The sequence below is a fragment of the Rhinolophus sinicus genome, chromosome 16 (assembly GCF_057876585.1).
Source record: "Rhinolophus sinicus isolate RSI-liver-muscle chromosome 16, RSI-T2T, whole genome shotgun sequence".
Classification (NCBI taxonomy): domain Eukaryota; kingdom Metazoa; phylum Chordata; class Mammalia; order Chiroptera; family Rhinolophidae; genus Rhinolophus; species Rhinolophus sinicus.
In genome coordinates this window covers 86758935-86778050 of record NC_142516.1, presented here as the reverse complement: position 1 = coordinate 86778050, position 19116 = coordinate 86758935, and positions in this window count along the sequence as shown.

Below are 19116 nucleotides of genomic sequence, written 5' to 3'. Positions count from 1 at the left end.
TGTCTTCCCGGAGCCGGGGCTCCAAGGCGCCTCTGTAATCTGCCGCTGCTCCTTAGTGCAGGGGCTAGATCAAGTCTCTAGAAAGGCGGGGGTAGGGTCAGAAGAGCGGGGGAAGGTGCCCAGGCACGGAGTCTGTGTTCCTTGTCCGGCCCAAGGACCAACTGAGGTTATTAGCTGAAGTTAATGCTGGATATGCTGCCCCTGCAGCGGGAGAGGTCCGCTGTGGGACACAGGGCAAAACGCCCACCTCGTGGCTTCCGGGCTCTCCTCCGTCCTGGGATATCCTGCGTATCTGTAGCCGTGGGTGTGGGCTGGAATTTCACAGGCACAGGTGCGGAGCAGATTTTCGATTCGGGGTCTTTTGTGGTTCCAAACAAATCTGATGATTTTTTGTTCTATTTCTTTAAAATATGCCATTGGGATTTTGATGGGGATTGCATTGAATCTGTATATTGCTTTGGCTAATATGGCCATTTTAACTATGTTGATTCTTCCAATCCATGAGCACGGAATGTCTTTCCATTTCTTTGTGTCTTCTTCAATTTCTTTCAAAAATGTCTTACAGTTTTCAGCATATAGGTCTTTCACATCCTTGGTTAAGTTTATTCCTAGGTATTTTATTCTTTTTGCTGCAATTGCAAAAGGAATTGTTTTTTGGATTTCTTTTTCTGAGATTTCATTGTTAGTATATAGGAAGGCAATGGACTTTTGTGCGTTGATTTTGTAGCCGGCAACTTTACTGTATTCGTTGATTGTTTCTAATAGCTTTTTCTTGGAGTCTTTAGGGTTTTCTATATATAGCATCATGTCATCTGCAAAGAGTGATAATTTAACTTCTTCAGTCCCAATTTGGATGCCTTTTATTTCTTTCTCTTGCCTGATTGCTCTGGCAAGGACTTCCAACACTATGTTGAAAAGCAGAGGTGATAGGGGACATCCCTGTCGTGTTCCTGAATGTAGAGCAAAGGGCTTCAGTTTTTCTCCATTAATTAAGAGATTAGCAGAGGGTTTGTCATATATGGCCTTTATTATGTTAAGGTATTTTCCTTCTATACCCATTTTATTAAGTGTTTTAATCATAAATGGATGTTGTATCTTGTCAAATGCTTTTTCTGCATCAATTGATATAATCATATGATTTTTGTCCTTTATTTTGTTTATGTGATGTATCACATTGATGGATTTGTGTATGTTGAACCATCCTTGTGCCCTGGGGATGAACCCCACTTGGTCGTGATGAATAATCTTTTTAATGCATTGTTGTATTCGATTTGCTAGAATTTTATTTAGGATTTTTGCATCAGGATTCATTAGAGATATTGGTCTGTAGTTTTCTTTTTTTGTGCTGTCCTTACCAGGTTTTGGTATCAGGGTAATGTTGGCCTCATAAAATGAGTTAGGGAGTACTGTCTCTTCTTCAATTTTTTGGAAGAGTTTGTGCAGCATTGGTATTAGATCCTCTTTGAAGGTTTGGTAGAATTCACTAGTGAAGCCATCTGGTCCCGGACTTTTGCTTTTGGGAAGGTTTTGGATGACTGATTCAATTTCGTTACTGGTGATCGGTCTGTTTAGATTTTCCAGTTCTTCATGGTTCAGCCTTGGAAGGCTATATGTTTCTAAGAACTTGTCCATTTCTTCTAGGTTGTTGAATTTGGTGGCATATAGTCCTTCATAGTATTCTTGGATGATCCTTTGTATTTCTGTGGTGTCCGTGATAACTTCCCCTTTTACGTTTCTGATTTTGTTAATCAGTGTCTTCTCTCTTTTTATCTTAGTAAGTCTAGCCAAGGGTTTGTCAATTTTGTTAATCTTTTCAAAGAACCAGCTCTTTGTCATATTAATTTTTTCTATTGTCTTTTTGTTCTCTATTTCATTTAGTTCTGCTCTAATTTTTGTTATTTCCTTTCTTCTGCTGACCTTGGGTTTAACTTGTTCTTCTTTTTCTAGTTCTTTAAGGTGTAACATGAGGTTATTTATTTGGGAGGTTTCTTGTTTCTTGAGATAGGCCTGTAATGAGATAAATTTCCCTCTTAAAACTGCTTTCGCTGCATCCCAAAAATTTTGGTAGGATGTATTTTCATTGTCATTTGTTTCTATGTACCTTTTGATCACTCCTCTAATTTCTTCTTTGACCCAGTCCTTCTTTAAAAGTATGTTGTTTAGTCTCCATGTGTTTGTGTTTTTTCCCGCTTTCTTTTTACAGTTGATATCCAATTTCAAAGCCTTGTGATCAGAGAATATGCATGGTATGATTTCAATCTTCTTAAATTTGTTGAGACTGATTTTATGTCCCAATATATGGTCTATCCTTGAGAATGTTCCATGTACACTAGAAAAGAATGTATAGTCTGATGTTTTAGGATGAAGTGGTCTATAAATGTCAATTATGTCCATTTCTTCTAATGTGTCATTTAGGGCTACTATTTCGTTATTTATTTTCTGTTTGGATGATCTATCCATAGCTGTCAATGATGTATTTAAGTCCCCTAGTATAATTGTATTTTGGTCAATTTCTCCCTTTAGTTCTGTTAGTAGTTGCTTGGTGTATTTCGGTGCTCCTTGATTGGGGGCATAAATATTGATGACTGTTATGTCTTCTTGTTGTACAGTCCCCTTCACCATTATGAAATGTCCATCTTTGTCTCTTGTTATCTTTTTCACCTTGAAGTCTGTTTCATCTGATATCATTATGGCTACACCTGATTTTCTCTGGGCACCATTTGCTTGGAGTGTCAATTTCCACCCTTTCACTTTGAGTCTATGCTTGTCCTTGTAGCTGAGATGTGTGTCTTGGACACAGCATATGGTTGGGTTTAGTTTTTTGATCCAATCTGCTACTCTGTGCCTTTTTATTGGTGAGTTCAGTCCATTTACATTTAGGGTGATTATTGATATGTGAGGATTTCCTGTCATTCTATCCTTAGTTTTCTGGTAAGGTTGTGTCTCCATTGTTTCTTAACTTTTTGTTGTTGTCTATTATTTCTGTGTCGTGGTATTCTATGATGTTTCCCTCTGTTTCTTCTTTTATTTCAGTATATATTTCAATTCTGGATTTATTTTGAGTGGTTACCCTTAAGTTTATGTAAAAGAAAGTTTGATATTTAGAGTATTCCATTTTCTTCAGCACGCTTACTTTCTCCATTCCCATATTCCGGTTCAGGCCTTTACTCTCCCCCTTTTTGAGTTGTGGTTGCCACAAATTGTCCCTGTTGATGGTGGTCGAATAGCCTCCTTTAGTATTTCTTGTAGTGCAGGTCGTGTATTAGAAAATTCCCTCAGCTTCTGTATGTCTGGAAAGGTCTTTATTCCTCCTTCATATCTAAAGGATATCTTTGCTGGATATATTATTCTTGGCTCATGGTTTCTCTCTTTCAATAGTTTGAATATTTGGTTCCACTCCCTCCTGGCTTGTAGAGTTTCTGCTGAAAAATCTGATGATAATGTAATGGGCTTTCCTTTGTAAGTTACCGTCTTCTTTTCCCTGGCTGCCTTGAGGATTCTTTCTTTGTCGTTGATTTTAGACAGCTTCAATACAATGTGCCTTGGAGGAGGTCTGTTGGGATTGAGGTAACTAGGTGTTCTATTTGCTTCTTGGATTCGAGGGTCCAGTTCTGTCCACAAACTTGGGAAGTTCTCATCAACAATTTGTTTGAATATATTCTCTGTTCCCTTCTCTCTTTCTTCTCCTTCTGGTATGCCCATTATTCTTATATTGCTCTTTCTGATGGAGTCAGAAACTTCTTGTAGAGTTTTTTCATTTCTTTTAAGTCTCAAGTCTCTTTCTTCTTCTATTTGTGTCATTTCCAGGTTTCTATCTTCGATGTTACTGATTCTTTCCTCCATCTGGTCAACTCTACTACCTAAGCTGGTTATTTCATTCTTAATTTCTTCTATTGAGTTCTTAATCTCCAGAAATTCTCTTTGGTTCTTTTTTAAAATTTCAATCTCTTTCGTAAAATGCTCATGCTGTTCTTTGATTGAGTTTCTGAGTTCCTTTAACTGCCTATCTGTGTTTTCTTGTATCTCGTTGCGTTTTTTCAGAACTGCAATCTTGAATTCTCTGTCATTTAAGTCACATATTTCTGTATCTTTAAGTGCCTTCTCTGGAGATTTTTCACTTTCTTTCTGAGCTATCTTGTTGCCTTGGTTATTCATGGCGATTACTGGTTTACTATTTCTCTTCCTAGACATCTATAGGAGTGACTTCTGCAACAGGTTGATAGAAAGCGGTCTTTCTTTTGTTTGCCAGTACTTGTTGGTAGAATGTTTTATTGTTTCTCCAACTGCAACTTATTTTTCTTCTCCCACACAGTAGTGCTATGTTTTCTCTGCACTATTCCAACTTCTCACACAATGGGGTGATTCCCTGGGAGACGGGCTTCTCCTCTGTTAATAGTTCGTCTAGGTCACAGGGCGCAGTGTCCCGGTGGGTATGCGAAGAGCTTTTGATGTTCCAAAGCTCTTTCAGCTCCTGATTCAGAGCCCGTATATTTCAGCAGTTCTGTTTACTCCTGCAGGGATCTGCCCAGATAGGTGGGGTCAGGGGCGGGGTGAGTTGTGAGAGGTGGCCCAGAGCAATGGCGGCGACCACCACCACAGCCGGTCCTGCTTCCACAGCTCTCTCCCCTTTGGTGGAACTAGTTGGGCTGTGAATTTGTGTTTGTGGCCTACAGTTCTCAAAACAGCAAATTTTCTGTTGTTTTGATCTGACACTGCTACTGTTTCGCTCCTAGCACCGGGCAGGTGGGGGCGGGGCGAGCTCTGGAAGGGGAGAGAGGGGGCGGCTAGTCTCAGTGCCTAAGGCTCCGGTCTCTGCTCGGCAGTGCGGGCTTAAACCACCGTTTTCAGCCTTTTTCCCTCAGTCTTTTCTCCGAGGTCTCTGCCGTGAGCGTTGGGTTCAGCCGTGTTATATGCTGTCCCCTCAGCCCTGTGGAGCCCTGGCGGAGCCCTGGCAGTCCGATCTCCCGCAGCTGCGGTAGTTCCGGGAAGCAGCGAGCTCGGCGCACCTAGCTAGGTCTGCGTCCTGCGCCCGCGCGGCTCCGTCTCCGCGCGCGCGCTTCTCCCTTTCCTCCTCCCTCCACTCGCGCGAATCTCCCACCTGTAGGTGATTTCAGTCGTTAGTGGGCCTCTTCGTGTTGCCTGTCTGCTGTGCAGGGAGTCCTTTGTGGAGTTTTTGTTGTTCTATTTGTTGTAATTTCCAGGGGAGCTTTACAGAGGCTCACCTCACTCCGCCATTTTTCCGGAAGTCCCTCCCTCTTGATTTGGAGGTGCTTGCCCCCCGGGCTGCGTGACAGCCCTTGGGTAAGATGAGTAAAGACCACTCCAAATTAGGGTCATCATGACTGGAAAGGGACACTGGCTGTGAAAACAGGCTGGTTCTTCAAGGCCTGGCTAAGCTAATGGTGGCAGGTGGCAATGCCGAAGATTTGCATCAGTTCAACCTCAAGGCAGAAAGAACCACAACTCCCAGAATCTTCTGCAGGAGTTCCTGCTTCATAAAGTGGGTTTGGGGCAGAGGATTGCAAGCAGTAGGAGGGGGCTGTTGAAGCCAGGACACTCAGCGTCTTCTGCCCTAGTCCTAATGTTCATGGCACTGTAGGCGTTCAATGATATAGAGAATTAAAATAATCGTCAGCAACAGCACAAAGGCATAAGAGGTACTAAGGTCTTTGCTTCTCAGAAATGGTTAAAGTCCTAAAATACACTTTAATGATTCAAAAATTTATAATAACATTAGTATAAATGACAGTTTAATAAAAATTAATTTTCCCAGAAAATTAGCAAGGAGTAGCATTTTTACACTTTTTTTGTGGGTTGCAGGGGAATCTTAAAAGTCTGGCTTAATAGAAAATAGCTGGATTCTCATATTTGCCTCTGCGTTCAATCTGCAGATGTTGTTTTTGTGGAAGTTTATAAAAAATCTGGCTATACAAATAGGTTTGTAATTGGAAAATGAGAGTGTATTTTTATATACTGATCAGATAATGGTGGATATTCCTCTTAGGGTGCATAAACTGAACAAGGGTCAACTGAGCTGCAGTGTACAATCTAACATCATACAGGAATTTACCTTAAAAAATAAGTCCACTAGATATTCCTCCAACTAAAAAAAAGTTTCAAAGACAAAATAATTTGCAAGGCAGAACCTCAAGCCATGCTGATAAAGTAAAAAGCAGAAAAAATTCTATTACAGAAGTTAGTTTGGAGGGCTGTTATAACCAAGGAGCTCTTCCTGTAAGGCTTTCGTTCATGTAGCAGTGAGAGCTCCCCTTACAGGCCCTCCCCATTCCAGTCTTGGCTGAAGATTTTTATTTGACTTATTAATTTAGTTTACAGAGCTAAACTTTTTTAGACTATTACATTAAAACAAATTGGTTTGTGTTGAACTTTAAATGTTTATAATGCATGATTCTGTAATGTCATTCATTGGTTATTGGGAAGAAATAGGTTCACTGACTTATGCACATCTTCTGAATGTTGATACGTTTCATAATGTAGAATCATATTATTAATATCACCATTAATCTTAAGTATGGGGAAGCTGTGAAGTTCACAGTTGCCAATACACATTTTCCAAACTTCTATTTTCTTGTTAAAATGCTCATTGTTATATTGCAATATATATATATATATATATATATATATATATATATATATATATATATATATATATATATATACTGTCATTTGTTTTTCTGGAATTGACAGTCTCACTTGGTTGATTTTTGAAAAAAAAGATTGCTGTCTCACAATATATTTAAACTGAATTGTGGGGACAGAGTCCCAGAGAGCAGTTTCCAGGCTCTCGACCTCACATGGATAGGTGCTGGCTCGGGTAGTAAACGGTCGTCAGCTGTGACTGGTTGGCCATCAGCTGTAACCAGTTAGTCAATTAGCCACTGATATAACTGCCGCGACTATGTTGGTTGGTTGGTTGATTGGTTGGCAGACAGAGAAGTGGACGGCAGATTGCAGATTGTGTGGATCCTACTTCGCGTATCTCGCCCGGCTGCCAGCGAGAATATAGGGGTATGACTCCTCTATCTATGGCTCCGTGGGTGTTCCTCTTTGGCCTCACCATATCCTTCATTCTTATGTGGGGAGCGGGACCAGAGACACCGCATGACATCCGTCATGACAGAATCCTAGATAGATGAAATGTTAAATTGGGGTGGGGAGGGAAGCTATAAGTTTTAGAATGAAGTGTATAGCTAGCATCCTTTGTCCATTCGTCTGCTAAACAACATCACATCCTAAGTACTCATACAGTGTTAATTTTCTAAGCTGCTATTACAAATTACCACATACTTAATGGTTTAAAACAACACAAATGTTTTATCTTACATTTCTGTAGGTCAAAATTCGGCAGTAAGAAAAGATGATATAGGAACATTTGTGACAACATGGATGGATCTTGAGAGAGTAATGCTGAGCGAAACAAGTCAGACAGAAAAAGCGGAGAACCATGTGATTTCACTGATATGTGGTATATAAACCAAAAACAACAAAAGAACAAGACAAACAAATGAGAAACAGAAACTCATAGACACAGACAATAGTTTAGTGGTTGCCAGAGGGTAAGGGGGGCGGGGGGTGGGGGGTGGGAGATGAGGGTAAGGGGGATCGAATATATGGTGATGGAAGAACTGACTCTGGGTGATGAACACACAATGGGATTTATAGATGATGTAATACAGAATTGTACACCTGAAATCTATGTAATTTTACTAACAATTGTCACCCCAATAAATTTAATGAAAAAAAAATAAAATTGGCAGTGGCTGGTGCCAATTCCACAAAGCACGTTTTCTCAGTACAGATCCAGACGCAGACCCAAAAGCCATAGCGTCTGGAACTCACCATCCTTAGAGCAAATGCAAATGTGTGCCCAAAAGACATACATTTTCTCAGTGCTCAAAGAGACAGCAACTGTTAAGCAGACTCTCCTGCTGTCCTGTCATAGAGCAAGTCCAATTAGAATTGACTTGTGCTTCAGCCCAAAGCATCATTATTGCAATCACCTGTACTATCAGCCTTAAGCAAATTTCCTCAAAACAGTGTGCTGCCTCGAAAGCACAAGTAGTGTGGTGGCAGCTGCTGCTGCCACTACATGAATCAAACTACCTTAGAAAAGAAATGGGCTAAACCATCAGGAGCCAGTATCGCGGCCACCGGTCAGGCTGAAAACTGCAACATTCACCTTTCCCGTGGTGGAGACAGTGTTCACTCCACCATTTGTTGTGCGGGGTAGCCTGCGGGATCTCTGGTCCTGCTCCCCACATAAGAACACAGGACATGGTGAGGCCAAAAAGGAACACCCACGGAGCCATAGGTAGGGGAGTCATACCACTATAGTCTCACTGGAGGCAGGAGCCACAGGATCCACAACCTGCTGTCCCCTTCTCTGGCTGCCAACCAACTGTCTCCACTGACTCAACTCCCTCACCAACCAGTGCAGCAGAAAGAACCACAACTCCCAGAATCCTCTGTGCGAGTTCCTGCTTCATGAGGTGAGTTTGGAGCAGAGTGTTGCAGGTGATAGGAGGAGCCTTGCTGAAGCCAGGACACTCAGCCTCTCCTGCCCCAGTTCTTTCAATGATATGGAGAATTAAAACAATTGACAGCACAAGCACAGATATGAGAGGTTCTAAGGTCCCTGCTTTCCGGACATGGAAAAAGTCCTAAAATACACTCCAATGACTCAAAAATTTGTAATAACATATGAACATATATGACAGTTTTATAAAAAATAGTTTTCTTAGATAATTAGCAAGGAGTAGCATTTTTACACTTTTTTGTGTGTAATGGGAAAACATTTTAAGTGTGTGGCCTAACAGAAAAATAGTTGAAATCTCATATTTGCCTCAGCAATAAATCTGTAGGTGTTGTTATTTTAGAAGTATGTAAAGGAAATCTGGCTACACAAGGGTATGTATTTGGAAGAGGGCAGGGTATTTTAATATACTTACCAGAAAATCATGGATTTTCCTCTTAAAGAGGACAAGCTGAACAAGGGATAACTGAGTTGCAGTGTGCAATCTAAAATTTTAGTTATTCATATGATCTCATATGTGGAATCTAAAGAATAGAATAAATGAGCAAACTAATCAGAAACAGTCTCAGAGACACAGAGGAAAAACTGAGGGTTGCTAGATGGGAGGGGGGTTAGGGATGAGGGAGAAGGTGAGGGGATTAGAAAGCACAATTGGTAACCACAAGATGGCCACGGGGATATGAAAGTTAGTTTAGGGAATATAATCAAGAAGGTTGTGAAGATTTTGTAAGGTGTCAGATGGGCACTTGTCTTATTAGAGAGACCACCTCAGGGATGGTGTAGGTGCCTGATAACTGTGCTGTACACCTGAAGCTGAAGCTGAACAATAATGAATGTCAACTATAATTTAACATATATATATATATATATATATATATATATATATATATATATATATATATGGAGTAGAGTACAGCATAAGGAATAGTGACAGTGGAAATGTAATGGCTGTATGTGATGTCAGAGGGGTGGTAGATAGGGGGAGGGGGGTTATCACTTTGTGAGGGATATAAATGATAAATGTCTAACTGTTACATTGTTTTCTACACCTGAAACTAATAAAAAATAAATAAAATACCAAAGCAAAAATAAATAAAACACATTAGGATTTAAATTTTCTGCAAATAAAAAAATTTTACAGGTATTGACCTTAAACAAAATGTTCACTAGATATTTCTCCAACAAAAAGTGTTTTGGGGAAAAGAGATATTTTGTAACAGAGAACCTGCATTCATGAACAGGGGAACCATGCTGGGAGTTCACAGCAGAGAGCAGAGGAAGTTTTCTTTTTGTAATTAAACTTTATGGGGGTGAGGTTAGTAAAGTTACATAGGTTTCAGGTGTACAATTCTGTAATACATCATCTATATTTCACATTGTGTGTTCACCACTCAGAGTCAGTTCTTCCATCACCGTATATTTGATCCCTTTTACCCTCATCTACCACCTACATCTTCCCTTATCCTCTGGTAACCACTAAACTATTGTCTGCATCTATGAGTTTTTGTTTCTTCATTTGTTTGTCTTGTTCCTTTGTTGTTTTCAAGGTTTATATCCCACATATCAGTGAAATCATATGGGTCTCGACTTTTTCTGTGTGACTTAATTCACTTAGCATAATAATCTCAAGATCCATCCTCATTGTTGCAAATGGCACTATTTCATCTTTTCTTATAGCAGAATAGTATACCACATCTTCTTTATCCATTCATCTATCAAAGGACACTTTGGTTGTTTCTATGCCTTGGCCACCATAAATAAAGCTGCAATAAACATCATAAAACGAGTTTGAAGAGCTCTTATAACTAAGCAGTTCTTATCGTAGGGCTTCACCATCAATGTAGCAGTGTGAACTCCTTTTACAGGTCCTCCCTATCAAAATCTTGTCTGAGATTATTACTGAATGTAATAATTTATTGCTTTATTTATTTATTTACTAATTTTTACACAAATATACTTTTTTACTCTATTGCATTAAAATCATTCGTCTGATTTCATTGTTAATCATTGTATCATGCATAATTTTGTAATGCCATGCATTGCTTATTTGGAAATTATGGGTTCACTGACTTATGTACATCTTCTACATGTTGATACATTTCATTATGAAGAATCATATTTATTAATATTGTTACCAAGAATGATGTTTTCCTAGCTTCTTGTCTTGAAGGAAACAATTCAGTCAAGAAACAGTTTGTGCAGCAGAAGACAGCAAGTAGTTTATTAGTAAAAGTGAGCACCCTCCAAGCCATGGAACAGGCTGACCCAACAGAGAGAAGCAGCCTCTCCTTACTTTGTGTGAGATTTTTATCTCTATGGTTATAATTGACTCCCCCACTTTCTGTTATTTACCACTCTGCTGACATGTGGTATTCTCCCTTTTTGTTCCCAAGGTTTGTTTTTCTGTGTGTAAGAGTGAACCTATCTATGTTTTTTTGTGATTTGTTTGAGAAGCCCATTAAAAAGGGGGCAAAACTATAATGTATTGTCCTGGGAAGCAGGATATACATTCTGTTAAGGGGGAGGTTTCCCCTCCCTCTCTGGCATTTTTGTCTCTTTTGATTACATATCTTCTTTATATTTATGGGTATGTGTGAGCCTGCTATCTTCTAATAATTTCTTAGGAAAGCCTGCTAATCAGGTGCTAAATTGTAATGGTGTCTTGTTCTCAATATCCTTCTGATCAAGGTATTTATGCCTGCCTTTGTTTTCAATATCCTGCAGAGGCAAATGTCTGTGACCCAAGTTCAAGCAGCCTCCTAACTAGGGCAGTTCCCTCCTTCTCCTGCTCATTTGTATTGTTCTACCCACCCTATCATTCCTCACTCAAGAGTTTGAGAACCTGAAATCTTTCAGGATAGGGACAGTGTGTCTTCTGTATCTACTTCCTGCTGAGAGGAGGCGATGTCATAGTCAGCGTCTCATCTTCTTGCTCTCTGTCAGGAAGAAGGAGGTGTTGTCCCCACATTTTTGGCAAATGAGAGGCAAATGCTGACAGAGTTGAGAGAAGACTGACATAAATTTGGGGCTTCTATTTCCAGAGGAACGGATTGGAATTTTTAGAGAACCGTCATTTTTAAGGGGAACTGCTATAACCTGGAGAAGACAAACTGGACAAGTAGATTAAAAAGACATGGGCTGAATAGTACTAGAAGCAGTATACAAACTAAAAGTCCTAGTAAGGGTAGAAACCAAGTTATGGAAGTTAGAATGTCTTTTACTTCCTGCCAGATGCATTCAGCTATTGGACTTCCCTTTGCAAAATTATGAAGCCATTCTGTATATATTTATATACATATCTTTCTCTACTTGACTGGTGGTATTTATACAGCTGTAGCAAGTCTTGTTAATAACTACACATACACCCACTTGTTCAGCTATCAGATAGTCAAGGGCTAACCAGATGTAGAAGTCAGCATTCGCAAGTAAATCAAGGGAGTGTTGTAGGTGTTGAAGGGCATCATCCTCTGTGGTTCATGATAGGGTAGCCATCAGTCTGTTAGATTTCATAAAGTATCCTCATGACAGATAAATCCACCCCAGGGGGCTGCTAGAGCAATGGTACCTCAATAGCAGCCGGAATAAGTCCTATGGCCCTTTGGCTCGGGAGTGAATGATGTAGTGAATATTGATTGATATACTTTATGGACCCTGACTGTAAGGTACATTGACATTTAAACTGAGAGTTTCAATACAAGGGTAGGCTAAAACTATGAGAGGTTGGTGATAGAACCCACTGGGAGACCCCTCGCTGGGCAGTGTGTAGTTGGGAGGATCACAGAGGAGTAAGTATTCTGAGGGAGCACAAGCTCAGTGTGGAACAGCAGTCAAACTATGAGCTAGACTTGGACCCCAAGGGGTTCTGTGAGGCACTGAGGAAATGAGAGACCTCCCCAAGCTCCCAGTCCTCAGGCCCCTCGGTTGTCTTCCCTGTCTTAGGAGGTAAGTAGAGTCATCAAAATTCCCTTTCAAACCCTTGTCAACATGCACATCAGTTCCAGTGGCCCTGGCGTAGTTCCTTGACTGAGGGGTGGTTGACTGGGCATCAAAAGATAGTATTTAGAGTGTAGGGGCTTACTGGGGGTGTCAAGTGTTTTGGGGTAAAAAAAAAGAGTTGTTGGTACAATAGTAACTGCCCTTTCTATAATTTTTTTTTTCACATGGACTTGCCTAGGAAGTACAGTTAAGTATTTTAACTCTGGTTTTAGTGCTCTGGTTAAATAAGGTGGTGAGGTATATGGAGATAACATTTCTGGCAGTTAGGTCTACTCTGACATGTAGGGGTGAGATTGATGGGAAATCACTTGGGGACCCCTGCTTAAAGGTGAGGCTGAGGTTAAGGCTGGTAGCCCAAAACAGATATATGATAGTGGCTGAGGGGATGTCTATGACATGTCCAGCAGTCAGAGAGGCCATTACCCTTTGCAATATTGTTGGGAAAGTTTACAAGCGTGTTAGTCTCCCATTCCCCCAGAAGAGGCAGGGAATATAACACAACTAAGAGACCTAATATCATGTTGAAGATTTAGACTGTATAAGAAACAATTTTTAGTGGAGACTGGGAAGGGCACAGGTCAAGAGAAGAATAAGAGCTAAGAGGAAAATTAAACAGTAGAGAATAATTAATATGTTTAATAATCGGGGGTTAATCATCAATACTTACTGGCACTTTATTGAATAGTAACTTGAGGTCTTCTAGAGGCTCGCAGGAGGACTGGGATCCAGTTGGCAAGTCTTCTCCTTCATCACCTTTGCAGGGTTTTGTCAAGGAATGATGGATCCAGCCAGAGAGTCCTGGCCCCTTGACAGCTGTAGAGGTAGAAAGCAATACTGTGAAGGGGCCCTTCCAAGTAGGGCTCAGCTGGGATGTGGGGCGCTATCTTTTCAAGAACTGATAAGACCTGGCTGCCAGTCAGGTACCAGGTTGGTGATGGTGGGTTCTGCCCTCCAGGTGAGGACAGAGTCTTTTGTCCATAGCCCCTAGAAAGGTGACATATTGAAGGAGGTTTGTAGCCGCTGAATCTAAGAGGAAGGCCCTCCTATATAGAGCCTCATAAGGGCTGCGCTGTAGGGAAGCCTGCGGACATATTCGATCCCTCAACAGAGCTATTGGTAGGAGGTCAGGCCATGGTCCAGAGGTCTCTTGACAGAGTTTCCTTAGGATATTCTTAAGGGTTTGGTTTGCTCTTTCTACTTTGCTGAAGCTCTGAGGTCTCTGACAAATGTAAAAATTATCTTATCCCAAGGGCCTTGGCTAACTTTTGGGTAATATGTGAAGTAAAAGAAGGCCCATTGTCACTTTGTAAGGATGGGATAGACAAAATCTAGGAAGGATTTCCTTTAGCAGTTGCTTGGAAACCTCTTGGGCCCTCTCTGTCTGGGTGGGAAATGCCTCTCTCCATCTGGTGAAGGTGTCAATAAATACCAAGAGGTATTTTAATCCTTTGCATGGAGACAATGGAGTGAAATCTAATTGCCAGTCCTCCCCGGATAGCCTCCCTGATGCTGACTGGGCTGTGTAAGCGTGGCAGGCTAATTCCCCAGGGGGTTGTAAATACAAAGCACACAGGCATGGCATAGCTGGTTAACTATCTTATCTATGCCTTTTCCAGTGAACATTTTCCTGCAGATTTGGTGCATATTATCCCACCTAATATGACAGGAATCATGACGTCCATTAATGACTTTCCACTGAAGGGACCATGGAAGGTGTAGCCTTTGATTCAACTCATATCATCCCTGAGGATTCAGAGGGTCTCCCTTCTGAATGGCTCAGTTCTTCTCTTCTGAGGTATATGATGGAGGAAGAGTGGGGCCCAGTAAAGAAGGAATGAGGCCCCCATTAGTTTTTCCTTAGAGACAATGGTGGCATTGGCTGCCTGATCTGCCCGATGATTTCCCTGAGCTATTTCATCCTGTCCCTGTTGATATCCCCTGACAGTGGATTACTGCCACCTCCTTAGGCAAGTGACAGTCTCTGGGAGGGATAACATCTGATGTTTGTATTTTATAGGAGTGTCTTTGGCAGTGAGGCATCCCTTCTTTCCAGATGGCAACATGGAGTACTAAGAAAGCAAATTTAGAGTGTATAGATATTAATCCTTTTGTCTCTTCCTAAATGTAAAGCCCTAGTTAGGGTGATTCATTCAGCTAATTGAGCTGAAATTCCAGGAGTAGAGGGTAATGCTTTGGTTTCTATGGCTTCAAATGGGGTGACTGTGGCATATCCTGTATGCCTGATTCCTTCCCTTACAAAGCTGCTACCATCAGTAAACCAAGTCTTATCTGAGTTTTCTCATGGCTGGTCCTTTACATCTCTCCTGCTGACATAAGCCAGGTGGATGATTTCCTCACAGGAGTGTATTGGGGTGCTCTCGTCTGGGCAAGGTAGTAAGGTGGCAGAGTGGTGCACCTTTGGACAGTAATGTCAGGATTTTCTACCAGCAAGACCTGATCTTTTAATATCCTGCTGTCTGTCATCCAATGAGGGGAACTTGAGGGCTACTCAGGTAGCCCTTTGGTGGGCGGTAAATACCTCCAAGGCCTATCCTAGAGTGATTTTGGAGGCCTCTTCTGCTAGAAGGGCAGCAGCCACCACCATCTGCAGGCAACCTGGTGAGCTCTGTGCTACCAGGTCTGATCTTTTCAATATCTGACTGGGGGCTGAGTGTGGCCCATCTTTGAAGTTAATACCCCTAGATCTATACCTTGATTTTCCATGGTGTATAGCCCATAGGGTTTTGTTACCTGAGGCAGCCCTCAGGGCAGGGCCCGAGCAAGATCTCTCTTCAATTGCCGAAAGGTTTGTTGTTGTTCTGGCCCCCAAACAAGGAAGGGACATTTTCCTCACTCTCTTTGAGGGCTTCATATAGAGTTCAAACCCTGAGCCCACATCTCGTTAGCCAGAGTCTACAGTAACCTGAAAGTGCGAGTAATGTTCTGGACTGTCTTTTTGTCATAGGACAGCTGAGTAATTGCCCTGGCCCTGTCAGGGGATAACTTTTGTTCTCCTGGGGTAAGGATTAGTTTTAGGTATTGGACCTGTTAACTGACTGGCTGGACCTTTGGTGCAGAGATCTTAAAGCCTAGTTCATCTGTTAAGTGTGTGCAGTTGTGCTAGTTCTTGGTTGGGGGAGCAAATGAGTAAATCATCTACATAGCAAATAAGCATTCCCTGCTCCAGGGACAGGCAGGCTAGGTCCCTAGCTAAAGCTTGACCAAAGAGGGGTGGGCTGTCCTGAAACCCTTGTGGAAGGACAGTACAAGTGAGCTGCTGCTGATGTCCACCCCCATCCCATTCAAAGACAAATAGAAGTTGAGAGGAAAGGTCAAGGGTTATACAAAAAAGTCATCCATTAAATCTAAGGCTGAAACCATTTTGTGTCTGAGGGTATCTACTTGAGGATAGTATATGGGTTTGGAACTGCAGGGTGGAGGGAATTACTGCCTCATCAATGATCCTTAAATCTTGGACTAATCTATATTTCCCCAATATTTTTTATTATATATAACAAAGAGTGGAGTGTTGCAGGAATAGGAGAGTGTTTTTTCACAAACTGTACTTGAGAAATCTGTTAATAAGGGGCCATAGGCCATCTTTTGCTTTGGGTTTCAGTGAATATTGTCTCTGGTGGGGGTAATGTGAGAGATTTTTAAGTAGAATTTTAACTGGAGTAGGATTTTTGACTCATCTCAGGATTTCTGTTGCTCAAACTTCTGGGTTTACTAGGTCTAACCATTTGGTGTTTTTAGGGATAGAGTTTTCCTTTTCAGAGAGTAATATAAGTATATGAGGGAGAGGACTCCAAACATTAGATGTGCTCTCACTTTGCGGAGAGCATCCCTGCCCAGAAGGGGGCTGGAGCATTCTGGCATAACTAAGAATGAGTGAGAAAATAGAGCCTCTTGCCATGAACAGCATAGAGGAGTGGTGAACCCCCAGGTCGTGGGCTGTCCCTCTACCCTGACTATTTGGCAGGATTTGAGAAAGAGAGAGAACACCGGAGAAAGTTCAGAATGGAATAGGCATCTCCAGTATCAAGTAGGAGATTTATGGTCCTACCAGTCATGTTCAAGGTCGCCCTAGGCTCTGTCCCCTCGGTGGCAATTCTGTGAGCCGGGGATCTTTGGGCCTTTTCAGTTCAAGGCCTTGATGCTTTGGTGATCTAACCAGGGGGCCCTTCAGCCCTCCGGGCAGTCTTTTCCCCAGTGGCCGAACTTCTTGCAGTTGGGGCATGATGTCCATGGCTTTCTCTCCTCTGGGCATTTGTGTTGCCAGTGTCCAATCTTTCCACATTTGAAGCCCTCTCTTGAGGTTTCCTTCCTTCGACAACCCCGAGTTGGCTGTTGGACTTGTAAAGCAGCCACTAACTGAGCCTGTTTCTTATTCCTGAGCTTTTCTTTCTCCTGTTCTCTCTCCCTGGCCTTTTCCTCCTCCTCTTGGTCCTGGCCATAAAAGACCCAGGAGGCTAACGGAGTTCTCCCAGCTGAGTGCTGGGTCCTGGTGCTGGTTTCTGTACCTTCCTCCCGATGTCTGGGGCAGACTGACTAATGAGCTGGTCTTTGAGCATTAACTTCAAGAGAATCAAGATCTGTATTTGTATATTTAGTGAGAGCTTCCCTGAGTCACTTAGGAAAAACCGTGGAGTTCTCAGAGAGGCTCTGGTCAATAGTAGCTAGCTTGTGTTAATTAGTTGGCTTAATCTTACTTTGTCTCATGCCCTCAGTTAAACAAAGACCTAGATGGTTTTGTTGTTAAGTGCCTTCTGGGGTGTTATAGACCCAGTGGGGTCAGCATTACGTATAGCCATGGCCTTTATTGGAAAATTAGGGTCAGTCAGATAGAGACCATCCGCATAGCAGGTGGCAGCCTTTATAATTGTCTCCCTTTTTGTTTTAGAGAGTGTTTCCCTATGATGACATGAACATCTCTCCAGGTGAGGTCCAAAGTAAGAGAGAGCCTCTGAAACCTGTTGAAATATTTTTTATGGTTGTTGGAGTAGCTCCGTAGGTCTTTCTTTATTTGGAGGAGGACCTGCATGGAGAAGGAGACCTGCACTCTCCTAGAGCTGCCTATTAGGCCTCTGCTTACCTCCTGCAGGGGGAAGATCTTTGGGGAACAAGGGGACCCTGGACATGGAGGTGAAGGCCCTTGTGGGTCTGAGGAAGGGCAGGTAGGAGGTGCCATCTTCTCTGGTTCCTTAGGGAGAGGGGGTTGGAGGACATCTGCTGGGCTGTCCCCAAGACCAGACCCACTGTGTGGATGAGTTAATAGGGTAGAACTGAAGGGTCTATCTTACAGGAGTGACAGAGGACTGAGTCATCTCTGAGGGACATAAGGACCTGGAAATACGGCACTTTTGTCATTTTTCTAGTTTTCGACATAAGAGGTCCAATTGTAAGATGGTGTTATAGTTTAGACTGCTACTTTCAGGCCAGCTTTCTATCCCCTAACTTTTTTTTTTTTTTAATTTTATTTCATTAAATTTATTGGGGTGACAATTGTTAGTAAAATTACATAGATTTCAGGTGTACAATTCTGTATTACATCATCTATAAATCCCATTGTGTGTTCATCACCCAGACTCAGTTCTTCTTCCATCACCATATATTCGATCCCCCTTACCCTATCTCCCACACCCCCACCCCCCTTACCCTCTGGCAACCACTAAACTATTGTCTGTGTCTATGAGTTTCTATTTCTCATTTGTTTCTCTTGTTCTTTTGTTGTTTTTGGTTTATATACCACATATCAGTGAAATCACATGGTTCTCTGCTTTTTCTGTCTGACTTATTTCTCTCAGCATTACTCTCTCAAGATCCATCCTTGTTGTCACAAATGTTCCTATATCATCTTTTCTTACTGCCAAATAGTATTCCATGGTGTATATATACCACAGCTTCTTTATCCATTCATCTATCAAAGGACATTTTGGTTGTTTCCATGTCTTGGCCACCGTAAACAAAGCTGCAATGAACATTGGAGCACATGTGCTTTATCTCTGAATGTTTTCAAATTTTGGGGGTAGATACCCAGGAGAGGGATTGCTGGGTCACATGGCAATTCTATTCGTAATTTTTTGAGGAACCTCCACAATGCCTTCCATAACCGCTGCACCAGTCTGCATTCCCACCAACAGTGTATGAGGGTTCCATTTTCTCCACAGCCTCTCCAACATTCGATACTATTTGTCTTGTTGATGATAGCTATTCTGACTGGGGTGAGGTGATATCTCATTGTGGTTTTGATTTGCATTTCTCTGATGATTAGTGATGTTGAGCATTTTTTCATATGTCTATTTGCCATTTGTATGTCCTCTTAGGAGAAATGTCTCTTCAAGTCCTCTGCCCATTTATCAATTGGGTTGTTTGTTTTTTTGTTGTTGAGTTGCATGAGTTCCTTGTATATTCTGGATACTAGCCCCTTATCGGAGGCACTGTTTGCAAAAATCTTCTCCCATTCAGTTGGTGGCCTCTTTATTTTGTCAATGGTTTCTTTTGCTGTGCAGAAGCTTTTAAGTTTCATATAGTCCCATTCGTTTATTTTAGCTTTTACTTCCATT